Below are 7,240 nucleotides of genomic sequence, written 5' to 3'. Positions count from 1 at the left end.
TCTCTTCATGGGAGTTAACAAGTAAAGAGGAAGAGGTATTGAGTTTGGGGTTAGGCTTCAACATCAGGTTGAAGAAATTTGGGGAAATAGTACTCCCAGTGGAGTTGACAAAAAAGAGGGACGGGAACAGGGGCAGGAAAAGGGCAAGGTTGAAAGATCCGAGGAAATGTTTGCTTCTGAATTACCTTCAGCTAGAAAGTGAGGCAAGTCCACTGCAGTGGAAAGTCCACTGCAAAAGAACTTTCAGAAAAGCGTGGAAGGAAAGAGAACTGTGAGCTGAATAGGTGAAAAACAATGCAGAACAAAGAATAAAATCCAACAGAATGCAAAGTGAAAGCAAAAGGAAACAGAGAACTAAATTTAAAAGATGACAAAGAGAAAGTGAGGGAAGCAATCAGTGCAGAAAGGGCCTTAGTTGCAGCAAGTGGAGAAACCATGAGGACTCATGGGAGGGTGCAGGCAGAATCTGATTACCCCACTTCTCCTATTGCTTCCCCTCTTTCCTCTGCATCCCTCCCTCCCCAGAGGACCAGGAGGGGGAGGAGCTTCAACCAATGGAGAAAATCAAGGTTTTGCTCTCTAGCTCCTGTGCAATTGAGCAAGCCTGGCAAAAAAAGCTGAGATGCTGAAAGAAACAAGAGAGAGGAAAACAGAAGCAGATGACAGCCAGTTGCTCGAGGGCCTAATAGAACCCCCTTGGGGGCCTGATTTGGCCCCTGGGCCGCATGTTTGACACCCCTGTTTAAAACACTTTGTGAATTAACATCTGAACATTCTTGCTGGTTTTCAGATCTTTTCTCTAGCTGTGTTCCATATTGCTGAACAAAAGCAATTTCTATATTGTACAAAAAGATTTTCCATCTCTTTTCTCAAGTGAGCTGACCAAAAAAAGAGAACCATATTCAAATCAGTTTTTTACCAATGGAAGAGCCATCTGTAATATCTAGCTCAGGACTGCTGTCAAAGGTTTCCTTTAAGAAAACATTTTTCCTTGACAGAAAAGTTACAGATTTCCAAAATAACATATTGTACCAGAAATGTTTTCAACAGCTGAAATCCTGCCTACCAAAACTATCTGCTACTTATTTCCAAGCTATATTTATGCTATTTAACTGTAATCCAGACACCTTGCATTCAATGGACAAATACATCTTTTAAAATTATAAGAGGTTTAAGCAATTCAGCTGGCTATCTGAACTGATGTATGTGAGGCAAGAAGAATCAAAATTAAAATGAAATTTAAAATGATTTTACGTAATTATTTTACACAAACAAACCTGTTGGGTAGAACTAGTTAGTACAGAATGTTATATCTATTTGAGAATGTCCTTGTACATTATTGATCAGCAGAGGCACCTTCAGCAGCATGTCCTCTACTAATAATCTGTACTCACTAAAGATAAAAGTTTGTACCTTTTGTATATATGGGCCTTTCTAACACTACTGGTATGCAACCATTTGGATAAATTGATATGTGAATTAGGAGACCATAGATACAAGCTGCATAGCTAAAAAGGGGGGAGCATTGTTTTGATCAGGAGAATTGCTGCTACTAAATGTGTGTGATACTGTATCCCCCCCCACCCCTCACACACACACATATGCAAACATACAACTGTCATCTAAACCTGCTCACAGTGATACTATCATAATGGCTCAAAGTGGTTTACTAGACTTAATCTCAGAGTATTGAAATACTGTTTGAAGTTTTGATGTTTTTACATAGTTGTTCACTGTATTGTAACAACTGGTTTTTGTAATACAAAAGTTTTCCATCTCATTAAACCTCTTAAAACCTTTTTTTAAGTTTCACCTGAAGAAGGATCTCCACTTTTGAATGAATTCCAGGACTTGCTGTTTCTTTTTGACTGTTTTACATGCCATTAATTGAATAGATCAAGAGCCCCAATGCCTTTATGTATTAAAACTGCACTACAAGAGAAGAGATTTTAGCATTTAAAACTAGCATTTTATAGAAAAAGCTAAAAAAAAGTATATTAAAAGGATTCTGCCACAGTTCACCACAATATCACCTCTTGTCAAACATCACCACCTTTAGGCTTAAGTACACACACACACACACTTAAATACACTAATACAAACACAAACACACACAAATAATAAAATAGCACAATTCTAACCTGAATAGAAGAACAGTCAACTAAAGAATGATTTTCATATTTTTCATGTTATCCACACTGATTTCTAGATGTGCTTTCCACATAGTCAGGCATTATGTGTATACTGACCTCATGTGGCAAATATGCAGCTGTAAAAGTAACTTTTCAAGCCAAGTAATTCATGTTCTGAGAATTAGTCCCAAAGAAATTAAGATATTTACAGTGCAATCCTAAATACTGTTAATCCTTTAAAGTCAATTTGATTTATAAGGGAATTATGCTGCTTTGAATTGCACTGTCAAGGAGTAATCCTAATGTTCCTAAATTTGAATCCTTCATGCCACAGTAACAGAGAGACTATACTACTGTGAAACGCTGTACATTGGTCTGCCCTCAAAAGCAATTCAGAAACTGCAACTAGTGCAGTATGCTGCAGCTCAGCTATTGTTTATTTATTTATTGAACTAGGACTAAGGCCCATTGTGAAGAAAAATAAAATGGGCTCTAGAAAGAGGCTCTGGGTGAGTGCCCCCCGCCCTTGCTGTCTTTCCGCAGACCTACCCAAGTGAAGACATTCACTCCCCCAACCTTGGTGTCTTCCCACCCCCACTCCCCCCAACTACCACCCACCCCGACCACCTCTTCCTCTCAAGTACCTCCACATCTTGGCATGCCACTGCTTCCCTACCCATGCCATTCATTCACCCCCACCCTTGCTGTCTTCCCACCCACCTACCAATCCTTGTCCTTCACTCACACACCCCCATTTGTCTGTGGTAGTTCAAAGCCCTGAAATGGGCCCAGAATAGAGATAAGGAAAATAATTATGAGAGTGCAGGGGGGGGCATGATGACAGTCACTCAGACATTGAAGCTCAGCATTCATTTTTTTGCAGTGCATTGTTGCTGCCTTTTCTTGTCATATTCAGTCTTGTGACATTTAGCATCATACCACATTGAGCTTGTGGTATGATCTGGGTTTTTTGGCCTGGTATGGTTGTGTTGTGGTATACAATAGAGTATGCACCTCAAGGTGGCCATTTTCTGTAGGGGAACTGATCTGGTTTCAGCCTTCCATCTTCTACCCCCTCCCTGCAGCCGTTATTTAGGAAAAGTACAGTCTTTTTCCACAGTGGGGACCAAAGCAGGAGGGAAGCGACTTCAGCAGGGTATAATGATACAAAGTCCACCCTGCAAAGTGGCCATTTTCTCCAGGGGAGCTGATCTCTGACATCTGGAGAGCAGTTGTTATTCTGGAGATTGGCAATAGTGGTTCCCCATGAAGAAAATGGCTAGTTTGGAGGGTGAAGTCTATGGTATTCTCACTCCTTCTCAAACCCCACCCTCTCAAGACTCTACTCCTCAAATCTCCAGGAATTTTCCAAGCTGGAGTTGGCAAATCTCTCTCCTTCCCAGTCAAACATCAACCTATCTTTATCTGCCCTTCTGACTTCAGCTTTCCATCTCCTTCCCCCTCCCTGCACCCTCTACCAAGGAAAAGGATAGTCTTTCTCCACAGTGAGGACCAAAGTAGTTTACATCATTCTCCTACCCCCCTTTTGATCTGCGCAACAACCCTTAGAAAGTCTGTGACAGGTCAAAAATCACCCAGTCAGCTTCCCCAGAAAGAACCTTGATCCAGCAGACCCTGCTCTGAAGCACTAACTCCAATGCCACACTGGCTGTCATAGAAGGGCTGCAGCCAGGCCTAGTATAGCCAGCTTCCAGGTGGAGCCTGATGATCTCCTGGTATCACAACTGAACTCCAGACAACAGATCTTTCTCCCCCTGGAGAAAATACCTGCTATGGAGGGTGGACCCTATAATCAGCTGAGGTCTCTCCCTTTACTGACAAAACCAAGCTTGGTTGCCTAGCAACAGCCTCTGCCTAGCAGCTTTCCCAATGGCCCAATCCTCATCTGTCCTGGGTTGAGACTGAGGGGATGCGGGAGGGAGGGAGTGACAAGAAAGAGAAGATATTGGATTTATATCCCACCCTCCACTCCGAATCTCAATGTCTCAGAGCGGCTCACAATCTCCTTTATCTTCATCTCCCACAACAGAAACCCTGTGAGGTGGGTGGGGCTGAGAAAACTCTCACAGCAGCTGCCCTTTCAAGGACAACCTCTGTCAGAGCTATGGCTGACCCAAGGTCATTCCAGCAGGTACAAGTGGAGAAGTGGGGAATCAAACCCAGTTCTCCCAGATAAGAGCCTGTACACTTAACCACTACACCAAGTTGGCTCTCAGAGGCAGCCACCATGGCCACTGAGTAAATGCTCTTGGCAGGGCCAGGTGCTGCCTAGTCATATTACCTCTTTCTTTCTTTCTTTCTTTCTTTCTTTCTTTCTTTCTTTCTTTCTTTCTTTCTTTCTTTCTTTCTTTCTTTCTTTCTTTCTTTCTTTCTTTCTTTCTTTCTTTCTTTCTTTCTTTCCATTATATTTATATCCTGCCCATTCTATGCAGACTCAAGGCGGCTAACAACATAAAATACACAAAAAAATAAGTAATATTCAAACAATAAAACTATCAAATAAAATTGCAATGGTGCTACTTCATCTATTCAGGCGGATCATGTAATATTTTCCTTTCTCAACATGTACAGATCATAGGCAGTTAGTACTGAAGTGTGATAGATCCAGATGTGGTGGCAGCCCTCTCTTGTTATATGTTATATGCCATCCGAAACAGTTCAGTCTTGCAGGCCCTGCAGAACTGTGATAAGTCCCGCAAAGCCCTGATGGATTCTGGGAGGGTGTTCCAGAATATTGGGGCTGCAACCGAGAAGGCTCTTGCTCTGGTGGAATTAAGTCTAGCCTCTTTTAGCCCAGGGACAGTCAAAAGATTTTGAGAACTTGATAAAAGTGCTCTCTGGGGAACATGTGGGGCAAGGTGGTTCCACAGATAGGTAGGTCCTAGGCCATATAGGACCTAGAAGGTTAATACCAGGACCTTGAAATGGATTCGGTATGCAACAGGCAACCAGTGCAGCACAGGCTGAATGTGCTCCTGCCGGGGAAGCCCCATTAATAGCCTGGCTGCACCATTCTGAACCAGCTGCAGCTTCCAAATCTGAGTCAAGTATAGGTTACTGATATAATGTACATAAGTATTTTAAACACTTGAAAAGCTAAACATATGCACAAATATTAAGTCATTGCATTACATACTGAACTAAATCTCCACAAAGGGAAAGGCAATGAAACTAGTTAATTCCCCACACTTGAGACAGATCTGTCCCTCATGCTTTTTCTGGAGTTCACCTGTCACAGAGATGATTTCAGAGAACAGCTATGGCACAGCAGAGAATGGGGAGGTTCCCTGGCCCTTCTTGAACTTTTTATTGTAATTTTGTAATGAGATTTTTGAGCTACCACATTGAATATTTGGATACTGTGTCCTCAGATGAAAGAACGTATTCTTCAAGTTGTCATTATTTAGATTTTTTCTTGTATTTTTAGTGCTGCATATCAACCTGGCTATTCCTGGATAGAGAATACAATTTGTGAATATGACAGATGAATAGTCAAGGCTTTTTGATTGTGTCTTTTGTTTTTTAAAGATAGTTTTCAAGGTATCATATATGTCCCATCCTAGGCATAGCAATAATGTGGCAATTACTGTGATTGATGGGAATTATTCTTTACCTATCTCAGAAGACTGGAAGTTCCACTAGAGCACCTTCATCAGAATTGTCTCAGTTCTTGCCACCATGAATGAGGTATGAAGTTTGATGATGGTGTCCTAAAAGAACTGTAAACCCCAAGGTCCTCCATAAAAAAAATCCCCATCTGCTTGAAGGTTCTGTCATGCATTCAAATTGCAGGAGATCTGCTGTCATTTGTATTTCTGATTCTCCACCTGATCTAAGAATACAGCTTGGGGCTTGAATTATCACACTACTGTTCAAGGAACATATATATGGAACATATGAAGCTGATTATACTGAATCAGACCCTCGGTCCATCGAAGTCAGTATTATCTATTCAGCCTGGCAGCGGCTCTCCAGGGTCTCAAGATAAGGTTTTTCACGCCTATTTGCCTGAACCCTTTTTAGTTGGAAATGCCGGGGATTGAACCTGGGACCTTCTGCTTACCAAGCAGATGCTCTACCACTGAGCCACCGTCCCTCCCATGTTGACATACCTAGAAAACCAGTGTGGTGCAGTGGTTAGAGTATCAGCAGGATATTGAAGACTCAAGTTAGAATTTTCACTCTGCCATAGAAGCTTGCTAGGTGACCTTGGGCCAGTCACACATTTTCAGCTTAATCTACCTCACATGATGAAAAATGGAGAAGAGAAGAATGACTCATACCATTTTTGTTCACATTGTGAAGAAAGGCAGGGGACAAATGAAGTAAGCAAATAAATAAAGCCTCTTGCATTGTGCAGTCCCAGGCAGATTCTTAATCCAACAGCATAAACATTTACTTCATTTTTCTCCAGATCTGCTGTTGCTAATATATGTACATATGTGTGCATGTTAGAAATTAAACCCTTTTCCATTTAGCACAGCTCTGACATCCTTGCTTGGCTTAATCGTGTAATTTAAGCAGAGTTGGTCCTGTCTAGTGTTTGGATGGGAGACCTCCAAGGAATGCCAGGGTTGTGATGCAGAGGTAGGCAAGGTCTTGCATTGAAAACCCAATGGGGTTGCCAGAAGTCAGTTGTGATGTGCTGGCTCTTTCCAATATCGTTTATCACACTTCTAACCATTTTGGAGGAGTTGCACAAAAAACACAGCTCAATTTAACCCCAGAGACCTTTCCCACTTAAGGAAATGTTCTTCTTTCTAAATTCTTATTATACATTGACAGAACACAACTGACTGTATTACATTGCACTGAAGCTACGGGGATGTGTCTGACCTTTTCAACCAGGCAGTGAGGTGGTAATAGAACTGCCTTGACTCCCAAGTTAGAGCTCTTTCAAGAGTAATTATTTCTCTTTCTGTGTCATTCTGTTTCTTTCAAAGTGTTATGACTTAGCCCCAAGTCAGCTGCTTTTATACGTTTTTATAGGGCTAGCAAATTAATATTGAAATAACCATTACATCCTTGCTTGGCTTAATGTTAGTTTCACTTTATGCAGTATGATGATAGAATTTCACAATTCTTAA

This window comes from Heteronotia binoei, chromosome 21 (assembly GCF_032191835.1).
Source record: "Heteronotia binoei isolate CCM8104 ecotype False Entrance Well chromosome 21, APGP_CSIRO_Hbin_v1, whole genome shotgun sequence".
In the NCBI taxonomy this organism is placed as follows: Eukaryota; Metazoa; Chordata; class Lepidosauria; order Squamata; family Gekkonidae; genus Heteronotia; species Heteronotia binoei.
The sequence above is the reverse complement of the archived record's forward strand: the minus strand, read 5'-3'. Positions refer to the sequence as shown.